The sequence below is a fragment of the Hemiscyllium ocellatum genome, chromosome 2 (genome assembly GCF_020745735.1).
Source record: "Hemiscyllium ocellatum isolate sHemOce1 chromosome 2, sHemOce1.pat.X.cur, whole genome shotgun sequence".
Classification (NCBI taxonomy): domain Eukaryota; kingdom Metazoa; phylum Chordata; class Chondrichthyes; order Orectolobiformes; family Hemiscylliidae; genus Hemiscyllium; species Hemiscyllium ocellatum.
In genome coordinates, this window is record NC_083402.1 from 72,074,237 (window position 1) to 72,086,841 (window position 12,605).

A 12,605-nucleotide genomic window follows, 5' to 3' on the forward strand; every position below is an offset into this window, starting at 1 on the left:
CTCATACGTTAAGCCTCTCATTTCTGGGATTATTCTCATGAACCTCCTTTGCACCTGCTCCAGTACCTGAGGTATGAGGCCTAAAATTGATCATAGCACTCTAAATGTGGTCTAACCATAGCTTCAGAAAGCCTCAGAAGTACATCCCTTAATTTAGGTTCTAATCCTATTGAAATGAATGACAACATTGTGTTTGCCTTCCTAACTACTGACTCAACCTGCAAGTTTATCATAAGAGAAACCTGGACTAGGACTCCCAAGTCCCTTTGCACTTCTGATTTCTGAATTTTCTCCCCATTTAGAAAATAGTTCATGCCTCTATTCTTCCTAAAAAGAGTGCATGACCTCACACTTGCCCACACTGTATTTCATCTCCAGTTCTTTGCCCACTCCCTGTCTAAATCTTTTTGCACCCTCCCCATCTCCTCAATACTACCTGTCCCTCCACCTATCTTTATATTTCAAACATTTGCAATACATTGTCTTAACATATATGTGGTGTAGGGGAACTTCAACACAGACTCCCTGACCCAAGCAGAAACTATGAAGGCTGGCTACATCAAATGTCTTGGGAGGAACACAACAGGGTCTCAACACTGGCAAAGAGAAGAATTATCATGCGGCATCTTATTGTAGTATTGGTGATCCCAAAGATCTCCAGATGTAAGGTAAAAGTCTTTTAATTGCTAAATTTTTATTCCCATTTTAGTAGTAATTTTGAGTAATTTCGAAACCTGCCATCCAATGCCCTTAGCAAAGCTGGATTTTAGGGAATCATGTCCTTCCATTTATAAACTGCCTTCGCACTGGCATTGTGACTGATAGCTATGGTGCAGAGGTGCCGGAGCTGGACTGAGGTGAACAAAGTTAAAAATCACACAACACTAGGTTATAATTCAACAGGTTTACCTGAATGAAGTGACTGATGAAGCTATCCAATGAAGGAACAATGCTCTGAAATCTAGTGCTTCCAAATAAAGCAGTTCGACTATAACCGAATGTTGCGTGATTTTTAACTGCAACTGATGGGAGAGGGTCATTCTTTTGTAGTCTGCTGGGTCTCTGAATTTTCAGGGCCTCAGTCTATTCTTTTGTTGAGAAAATTTGTAATTGGGGTTACCAATTGATCTCTGTGCTGTGAGGCTACCAAACTCTGTTAAAGTATGACATCTAATTCCTCAAGCAGTAGCAAAGGTGTAATATTTCCTAGGCACATTGAAAGTAACAATGATATAAAAGGAACAATACAAATATAGGATAGACCTTAACTTCTTTTATAAAAGTTAGCATTTTGTGTAATTGTATGGGCTAAGTTTATTGTGGGACAATTTTGATTAGAGAAGTTGATTTCTTAATTAACAAGCTTTGGAGTGGTTCTTTACCAGAGCAATGCTATTAGGATCATGTGTCTAGTTACACTAACAATTAAAGAGGGTTGCCAGGATGCATCCATTTTGCTAAAGGAATGATTTATAATTAAAGGGACCAGGCCAAGGATTCAAATGGCTCAGCAAATCTTTTTGAGGAGTCAGCAATCACAGGAATGGAGAGGTGATCTGGGAAATCTACTCACCCAATCCTTTTTTCTGATTCTTTCAGAGTGTGTAGGCATTGCTAGCTGGGATGGCATTTATTACTCATCCCTGGTTGCCCTTGATAAAGTGGTGAGCTGCCTTTTTGAATTGCTGGAGCACATTGATCTAGGTGCAACCATAATATGCATTGGGGGAATCCCAGGTTTTTGACACAGTGACACTGAAGGAATGTTGATGCATTTCCTAATTAGGATGACGAGTGGCTTGGAGGGGAGCTTGCAATGATGTTGCTCCCTTGTATCTGTTGGGATGGTAAAGGTCATGGGCTTAGAAGATGCTGTCTAAGGAGACTTGATGAATTTCTACAATTCATTTACAAATGTGTACACACTGCTGTTATTAAGTGTCAGTAATGGAAGAAGTGATCATTTGTGGATATGGTGCCAATGAAGTGGGCTGCTTTGTCCTGATGGTGTCAAGTTTCTTGAGTGTTGTTGGAGCTGCATTCATACAGACAATTAAGGAATATTCCAAAAGATTCTTGATTTTGTGTTGTAGATAGTGGACACGTTTTGAGTAGTCAGGAAGTAAGTTACACCCTCTAGGAATTCTATCCTCTGACTCTACTCTTATAATCACAGTATTTATAAAACTGGTCCAGTTCAGTTACTAATCAATGGTAATACTTGCCATGTTGAGAGTATGGGATTCAGCACAAGTAATTGATATTGCCATTATGATTGCATGCCAGGAGGTAATGGTTAGAATCTCTTGCTAAATCATTGCCTGACACTTGTGTGATATGAATGTTCTTGCCACTTGTCAGATCAAAGCTAGACATTAGTGCTGAAAAAGCACAGCAGGTCAGGCAGCATCCAAGGAGCAGGATAGTCAATGTTTCAGGCATATGTCCTTCATCAGGGATGTTGACCGGGGGTGGGAGAAGGTGAGAGATAAATAGGAGGATAGGCAGGATCAGTGTGGGTTAAGGGTCACATTTTCAGAGGGTAGCCAGGGTCAATTGTGAATCAGGAGAGTCAGTTTTGCAGTTGGCTAGGGGTTAGAATAGGCTTTAATCCCTTTAGCCCTTCCTGGCTAACAATTCAAGTCTGACTCTAACTGAGAGTTGAGGAATTTTTCAGCTGCATCAGACCTTCTGCGCAGTCTCCACCCACAACCCCTGTTCTACACTTGAGCAATGAATATCATTGTCTTGGAAAATTTGGGTCAGTATACTCCACCTGCTATCTTCTTGCCCCTGTTACTTTATTGATTAGTTCAGTTGCTTTCTTTCTAATCTAAGAGAGTTCCACACTGGATTCAGAACCTGTGTTAAGGCAAATCAGAAGATGGTGGGATCATGCTGGGATCCTGGAATTCAGTATCCTCATGCTCTGAAACTCACATCCACTTGACTGGGATAATTCTCCCCAAAACCTCATCCTAGTGATTTTAGTGCAAATAAGAATATTCACAAAATCTTCTTATTTACTACCTCCTCAACCGAATTTTATATTTCAACTCTATTCTCATTTCAAGTCATTGCCTATTGAAAAACATTGATGTGAGAACAAAAATAACAAAGGACCTGCTCCCAAAGCTTCTGCTGAAAGAGGTATCTTAGCAATATGTTTAATTAAATCATTTCAACAGATTTCATTCTGCATAAGCAATTAGACATGGAAACTCGAATCAACATAAATACAGTCATCTCCTGCACTATTGCATTTGCATTTATTAACACATATACTATTTATAGGTCTTGCATCGCTGAACTTTGTAACAAAGTTCTTGTTAACAACTGGAGAGGCAGAGAAACTTTCAAACTCATGTAGTTATATTTCTTAGGTTGTAATGTAGGTTTGTCACTTATTCCAGTCCTTCATGGTTCATTTCCCCATAGGCACTTTAAAAGATATTTATTGCCATTGTAATGATTGCGATGGGAGTGGTCATTCAAAAACATCCTTAGCTTTCCAATATCTTGGATGTAATAAATTATTTGACTTTCACTATTTTAAAGGTTAAAGTGGACAGTTTGCAGGATAGATGTTGGCCCTGATATTCCCTTGATGGTGATCCAAGCTCTCTTGTCAGGATCACAGTTGGGTTTTTCACCATTGATTCTGATGCAGTGTGAAAAGTGAGAGGGAAGGTCTTTCAGTTACATGGTGTTCCACTATCTCTAGAGATGCATCTCAGTATTATAGAACTTTTCCAAATTCTCCTGCAATTATGTTCAGTGATGCTTCTAATAACCGACTTAAAATCTTACCATCTCTCTTTCTCAGAACATTACATAAGCACAGATAAATTATACTTTATTTCCTTAACATGTCAACATATTTGTTGCATCCATTTTTTGATTACAATAGGGAAAAAAAATCAGCAGTTTGTAGGACCACAAACACAATATTAAAATACTTCTTGGAAAATGTCTGAGGTAATTTTGGCACATGGAGTAGTCACAGATGTTAAGTCCCTTGCCTACCTTAATAGTTATATGATCCCTGTTTTATGACTGTTCTTAAACATGGGAGAGTCCCATAATGTCAGTTTTTTGCCTCAGTTCTGAAGAAAAGACTTTAACTTGGAACATTAAAACATTTGTTTAATCTCTGCTGACGCCATCAAGCTTGCAGTAAATTTCCAGCATTTTCTGTTTTTATTTCAGATTTCTTGCATCTGCAGTATTTTACTTTGGTTCAATGATATTCAAATTTTGCTCCTAATGCTGAATATTTCAATTTACTGAAAATAAGTAATTGTGGGATTCTGTACCATTGTGAGTGACACGTACTTAGATGCCAACAGATCAAACTGTGTACTAAATATTTAATTCTCCAACTGAGCATAATTAGGAAGCATCCAGCTGGAAATGTAAACAGTGATCACTTATGCTCTATCTCTGCCCACAATACACGTGTTGTACATTTCTGATGGGACTAATGGTTGATAAGAACACTCCTGTTCAAAACAGACAGAAGATCACATTGAAAATATTATATAGGCATGCAGAATGTAGGTTGAACTTTGGTGGTATTTCTCATACCTGACACTGGAACTATTTTTGACAGAAGCAAGACTTTTTTGTGAGCACCAGAAATCTCAAAGGGTTTTTAGCCAATGACATACTTTGAAGTGTAATCACTATTATAGTGCGAAAGGTGTAGTAGCAAGATTGTGCACACAGTAAATTCCCAAACATCACTCTAGTAATGATCAAATATTTTGTGTTTTTTTCTGATGTTAAACATGTCACAATATGGGAGACCATTGTGTATAATTCCTCCACTCGTCTTCGAAGTATTACCACAATATCAAGCAGGGCAGCATAATGGAGCCTCAGTTTAATAGCATCCATCTTAGGCACAGCATTACCAACAGAGCATAATGTGCTCATTAATACATTGCAGTGTCATCCTTAAATTTATGCTTAAGTCCTAGAGTGGAATTTGAACCTACAACTTTCCAATGTAGAGGTGCGAGTGTTACCAACTGAGTCTAATATGACATTCCTGCTAGTTTCTTGCCAGCTGGATGTTCATGCTTGTTACCTATTTAAACATTATCTGATACAAACCGACAGTCTAAGATGTTATCATTTTTCAATTTGAAATAGAAGTTCTGTCTTGCCACTCCAATGTCATCCATTGTCATTGCTGCCCTGGGTGCAAATTTTAGCCATAAATCTTCCGCCTAGGAACCCTCAACCACAAGGGATGAACTCCGATTTCTCCAGTTTCCTCATTTCCCCTCCCCCCACCTTGTCTCAGTCAAATCCTTCGAACTCAGCACCACCTTTCTAACCTGCAATCTTCTTCCTGACCTCTCCGCCCCCACCCCACTCCAGCCTATCACCCTCACCTTGACCTCCTTCCACCTATCGCATCTCCATCGCCCCTCCCCCAAGTCCCTCCTCCCTACCTTTTATCTTAGCCTGCTGGACACACTTTCCTCATTCCTGAAGAAGGGCTTATGCCTGAAACGTTGAATCTCCTGTTCCATGGATGCTGCCTGACCTGTTGCGCTTTTCCAGCAACACATTTTCATCCCTAATAATAAGACCCTGCAGACATTAATTTTATTTGAATGGGGATAGAAGTTGCAACCAGAATACAATCTGAGCTGGTTTAGGCAGACATATGGCCATTTGTCCAGGTGTGCCTCTCCTGGTATTGCAGTCTGAGTGCGAAATTTTATTATACTTATGTAGCCCCCACCCCTCCCCTGTGTAATAATCAGACATTTGTGTCAATAAATCCTATCAATGAATTAATGGTCGCACATTTATTATTCTAATCTTAACCTGCTTCTCAAACATCACAACTTGTCAAGGCAATACACTGACCTTACGTCACCCTGAAATACCTAGAGTTCCATCATCTCAATTTCAACTCTCTTCACAAGCCACAGTTAATGGCAGCAGTACGTATTGCTGGGCATCGAAATAATGAGCACCATTCATTGATTTCTGCCATCACTGCATACCATGTTAAATCAGAGATTCAGATATGCAGACAGATAAAAGTATTTACAAAATACAGCCTTGCCAAACTGCCCAGCATCATTATTGTCTGTGATGCACTGCAGGGCTTTGTAGTGTAATAAGACATGATGCTAGAGCATCCACAGAAGGCCAGCAAAGATACAGGGAAAAATCAGTCAAAAAAGATAAAGCTCAGTTGGCAGAGTGACCTCTAATAACTTAAAAATTATCTAGTTGGCACATTTTAATGTAATCTTCTCCTAATGAATCCTCCACTAGTTGCATGACCATTTCTCCATGCATTCTTATAAATCTTTCAACAACAATATCTTCACTTACATTGCCTTCTTTTCTTTGCAAATATCGAAACACATCATTTGAGTCACCAATTGATACAAAGTCTAACACTAGCCCCAAACTTTATTGATGATATTGAATGATTGAAGGGCTCTGGCCTGAAACGTCGAATTTCCTGTTCCTTGGATGCTGCCTAACCTGCTGTGCTTTAACCAGCAACACATTTTCAGCTCCGATGGTATTGAATGAATAGCAATGTCAACTGCTTTAGCAGGCCTTCGGAGAAGCAGGATGCTTTCCTTCATCGGACTCCACTCTGGTTGCACTCTCTGAACTGTTGTGCTGGTTAAATTGCCTTTGTGGCTCTGCTATTCACCCTCAGAGGTTTGGAGCCTCTATTTCGTTCTGCCTGTGAGATTCCCAGTGCATGTGAAAAGAGGTGATCATTATGCGTGCCTGTGGTATGATTGTAGATGTCTTTCATCCTTCATGCATCTCTTCATTATGAAGATTCCTACCTTGGTGCACATGGTCAGATAAATAAACTTTGTGATCAAGTGACTACAGGCCCAAAATTAGACATTCTAATTTGACCTACAGCTGGAGAAAGCGGGCCTTGCACAAATTGGCCAAACTAAATATAGAGCAGCCACAGATACTGTCTACAGAGAACAGTGGAAACCAAGATCACAGAGGTCACAAAGGTTCAGGATAACCGGTAACAACCAGCCCAAATGTTGTGGATTGGAGAAATGTCGATCAGACTTCCGAGAACTTTGACCTCCAGCCAGTGCCTGGGGCCATGCACTTTATACCTCCCCAGCATAGCAACAGTGGGCACAACCCCTTTGGATGCTTTTAATCCACTTATGCCCCCATTGGCCAAAAACCAGTGAATATTCTAGAAGGTCTGGGATGAGGGGAGGTAAAAACACACACCTGGAAAGCACTCCCTCATGTGAAGATGTGCAGCAAAACTCTTGGTGGAAGACATGTGGCAATGCCTGAAGACCCAGGAGAAGGTCCACTCTGACCTGTGAGAACCACCTTCATGGAAGACGGTCAGCCTTATGTCAGAGAGGAAGGAAATTTCAATAGCCGAACTCAAACACATGGATCACTTCCTCAGATGGATAGACCTAGATTGAGAGTAGATTTTGCGAGAATTTGGGAAATGCTCATGTGGTGTTTTTCATGAGACATATTTTGTTAATGAAATTGATTTGAACAGCAAACTAAACTCAGCACCCCTTTGTCCGCCTCACCAACAAGAATGCTTGGGTAAAGTGCTTTAAATACATCAAACAGTCGAAGTGTCTAAAGCATGGACAACATCTTCTTGTGGGAATTTTGTCAAGTCTGCTGAGTGGCATTATATAGATTATATTCAAAGCGATTACTTGCCATACAGTTTAACGTCCGCATCTCAAATCTCAAGATATTGTTTTCGGAAGAGACTTGCCCTCTTTTAACAGACTTGATCTAAGAAAAGCAGTGAGTCCATGGTACAATTTTAGGGGGTTCATATTAGTTTTACTGCTACTTTACTCAATAACCTACTGCAAGTCATTTCTCATCACAATGGGACAGCTTGCAGTTGGTGATCTTTTTAATACAGCAGTTCATAATCATTACAGGGAATCACTTGTTATCAGATATGATTGTCCACCTAGGAAATTTTGTGTCACTGATTATGGGTCCTTGAGTGTTGATGAGCTCGATCCTTGAACCACATCGCCCTCCACACATTTGGCAGATATTTCCGAGTAGTGGAATTAGTCCTTGGCTTTGAGGTCATTGACATTCCTTTCTCCGGTTCCTTATCTGTATATCCTCTTGCAGCCCAACATTTTAAAAGAATTATATCCCTTCACACAGTAATTTCCTTCAAGTCTATTTCTTCTGAATGAGGGTCTCCCATGCATTGGCATCTATGTTGCATTTCTTGAAAGAGGCCTTCAGGGAGTCTTTGAAATGCTGCCTTTGCTCTTTTCTTGTTCAAATGCTTTCCTTGAATTGGGCGAAGAATGTTTGTTTTGACAATTAGAATTTAAGCATCCTAAACACATGGCTGACCCAGCAGAGTTGGTTTCAGATGACCATAGCTTAAGGCTGATGCTATTAGCTGCTTCATTGATATTGAGAATCTGTCTCAAACAGCATTGATGATACTGCTCAAGGATCTTGAGGTGGCCTCTACAAACGGAAATTGTTTCCTTTAGGTGGGGAGACTAGGACCCATGGGCACAGCCTTAGAATTAGAGGGGGTCAATTTAGAACAGAAATGAGGAGACATTTCTTCAGCTACAGAGTGCAGTGGAGGCTGGGATGTTAAATGTCTTCAAGACAGAAATTGAAAATTCTTGATCTCACAAGAAATTAAGGGCTACAGGGAGAGTGTGGGTAAGTGGAGTTGAAATGCCCATCAGCCATGATTGAATGGCAGAGTGGACTCGATGGGCCAAATAGCCTTACTTCCACTCCTATGTCTTATGGTCTTACATTAATCCAAGTTTTGGAGTCATATAGAACTGTCAAAAGGATGACTGCTTTGTACACAAGGATCTTGGTGTCAACATGGATATCATGGTCATGAGAAAACTCTCATCCTTAGGCATTGAAGGTGGCACCAGCAAAGTGTATGTGATGTTGAATCTCCACATCAATGTCAGCCTTAGATAAGAAATAACTTCCAAGGTAGGGGAAATGTTCCAGTATAGGAGGATTTCTTCATTGACCTTAATGGAGGGTTAGACTGGAAATTGACCTCAGTTTGTAAAGGATGTGAGTCTTCTGCAGGTTAAGGCTGAGACCAATTTGTTGGTATGTTTTCTTAAAGGCAACAAGTGTTAAGACGGATCTCGAGGGTCCCGTCTTTTGCGTATTCGTTTAGAAGGAGAGACAGAGACTTTACCATTCGGCTCAGGCAAACGTTTATTACAGAATCTTGGCTGGTAGATGATGCAACGAATTGTACAACATGAATTCGTTGGAGAAGGCCTTCTGTCTTCCTCTTCGGATCTGGTGCAGTTATACTTCGCGCTTCCTCGAGTTCCCGGTCAGGTTCCCCTCGTTCGGTTCTCCCATTGGTCTGTTCACCTGTCTGTGAAGGGATTAGTGTCTCTATTGGCTGCCCCAAGATACCTATCCAGCTCCTGCTGTGCTGAACAATGGGTAGACATCCTGGGTTCAGCAGTTTCCCATCTTGTAATTCAAAAGTCTATTGTTTGGAAGGGTTTCCTCATTGCTATGCGTCTGGCTGTCTGGGCGTTTACAATAGTTCTCCATAGTTGAATATACAGGTATTATCATTTAACACAGGACCCGATGGAGTTTGACGTCAGCGGAGGCATTAACAAGTACTTTATCAATTAAGTGTAGTATCGGTGCAATTTACACTATCCGATAGTTACCGGTTTCCTTTATTAACAATGAGATTGTAACAGGATGATCTGAAACTGACGGACATGTTCTAATCCCCAAGGAATGTGGCCTCAGGCAGACAGTCCTGCAGTGGCTGGGTTTACTTTACATGGCTGTGTTTTAGCTGGTACCTGACAGTGTCTGCTTTAATAATGGTGCTCCCCTCCCTAGCCCCAATGTAGGTACCCCGATAGCAGATTATCCCCAACACAAGTGAGACTTGAAGATTCTCATCTGAGAAAACAGATATGACATTGTTATGCACGTACTGAAGTTCCATAAGTGGGTTGGTGTTGTTTTTATTCTCACATATATTTTGACAAAGGCTGTCCCCTGAATTAAATGTAATGTCAACACACAATCAACAAGGAGCAAGTAGTTTTGAGTCCATTCAAGGAGAAGTTGAATAAACAAATCTAATCATTCTTTAGCTTGAGTTTCTTATTGGAACTTATGTTTTTCTCAAGGTGAGCACTGGGTTATAATGATTTGCCTGAGGTCTGTCCTAAAACCACGTTGGCAAACCTCTTACTGAACTAAGCAAGACTGCACAACTGAGTGATTAGGTTCTGACTAGTTCATTCTGATTAATGAATTCATAAAACCCTGTGAAATGATCCTGTCTTTGAGAAGTTAGACTGTGATGTCATCTTAAAGCAATGGATAACAGAATCCATAAAACCCAAAAAATTTGCTGATCACCCAAAATGTTCTCTCTAAAATCTCTCAATCAATACCATCATGAGATATTTTGCATTAGCCTTAAAAACATTGTACTGCACTATGTAATGTAAAAATTAAATCCTTCTTTGAAGAAATAAAAATACCCTTATTTTATGATCAAATATATGGTCATATTTGCTATGTACATTGGAGGATCCTCTCAGGTGTCAGCTGAAAGAACGCTAATTGAAATGAGCTGGCATTCTTACCTTGCTCCCTCCCTCTGACTGACAGTGCTTACATATATGATCTGTAAGCACCTTTCTCGTCAGAATATAATTTACTTTGAACAAAATAATCAGATATAGGATAAGCACAAAACTTTTAAAATTGCATTAATGACTTTCTCTATTGCTAATTGGCCAAGCTAAATTGCCCGTAGTGTTAGGTAAGCGGTAAATGTAGGGGTATGGGTGGGTTGCGCTTCGGCGGGTCGGTGTGGACTTGTTGGGCCGAAGGGCCTGTTTCCACACTGTAAGTCTAATCTAATGAACATACTTTGTGTATAGGCACATAAATTGGAATATGTTCTGATATATAGGAACAGCATTACATGTGCGGACTCATAAAATATGTTATTTACTGTAGAATACTTTGATCTTTTTAAGATTTTGGATTAATTAGTTTCTACAAGACATAATTAATGTCGATTTGGTAAAAATAAGAGCAGTTTGGTGTTTTTACTGCCTGGCCAAAATTGTATTGTTTTCAGTACTGTTATGACTGAATTACATTTTGTATTCTGAATTAATTGCAAGTATTATGCATTATCAACCAAGCAGAAAATAACCAATTAAAGCAGCAATTAAGGAATAGAATAGACTAAAATAATGACAGTGATGATTTATATTTCTTTAGCGTAGAGCATTTGTCCAATTAAAGTCCATTTGAAGTAAAGCTTAATATGGCCTCTCTGTAAGAACAGACTTTTGCATAAATCCACCATTTATATATAACTATTAGAAACAATTGTGATTCATAGAACTATTGAAATTCATGGAGTCGTAGAACAGATACAATACAGAAGGAGATCATTTGGCTCTTCATGCACATGCAAGTTTCTTGCAGGAGCAACTAAAAGCTTCATTAAAGAAGTAGTTTCATAAATACCTTAAAGAACAAAAGGTAGGGTAGAATGGTAGAAATCATTATGGAGGGATTTCTAGAGCTTGTAGCCTAGATAACTGAAGACACGTTGTCAAAGATGCTGAAGGAAGTAATGGTCCACAAACAGCTAAATTGGGAGGAAGTGGTCATTCTTGCAGGGCTGGCAGATGTTACACTGATGGAGCTGCTTGAAGCTATGGATGGATTTGAACATAATATTGTGAATATTAAAATTGCAATGTTGACCATGAACCCATGTAGGTCAGTGAGACAGAGATGATTTATTAATGGAACGTAGTACAATACAGGATAAAGGTAACAGAGTTTGGATGAGCTAAGGTTTATGGAGAATGAAAATAGTTGGCAGAGGTGGAGGGTTATGATCTAGTGATCTTGAATGTGACAAATTTCCAAATCAGATATTATTCCCACATATCTGCTGCTCTGGGTCATCCACATGTTATAGATGGCGAGAAATCTTGGTGAGTTGCCACAATGTATTTTGTGGATATTACATATTGCATCCATGGTACAAACTGGTGTTGGAGGCTGTCTAATTTCTCGAGTGTTGTTGGAGCAGTACTCATCCCAACAAATAGAGGGCATCCTGTCAGATTCTGTCAGATCTTATATAGATTGTGGACAGGCTTTGGGGAGTCAAGAATTGAGTGAGTATCATGAAACCTCAGTCTCCAATCTGGTCGTGTCAGAGCAGTTTTTGTCTGCTAGGTCAAGTTCAGATTCTGGTCGATATTCATCCCTAGGATGCTGATAGTGGGACAAAATGTTGGGGAATAATAGTAATGGTATTGAGTGGTGGTTAGATATTCTTCTTTTGGAGATAGCTATTGCCCTGCAGTGAACAGCTAAACTAAACTCAAGCAGAATTCCAAGGTTGCAAATAATCTGGTACCATCCAAGATAATTTAAAGAGATAGAGGTGGAACTGGTGACAAGGGTTTGTGGTGAGAGGTAAAGGCTAGGACCATAATATTAATGGAAGGCTCAGAGAGTTGGGGCCAGTGTGGTAG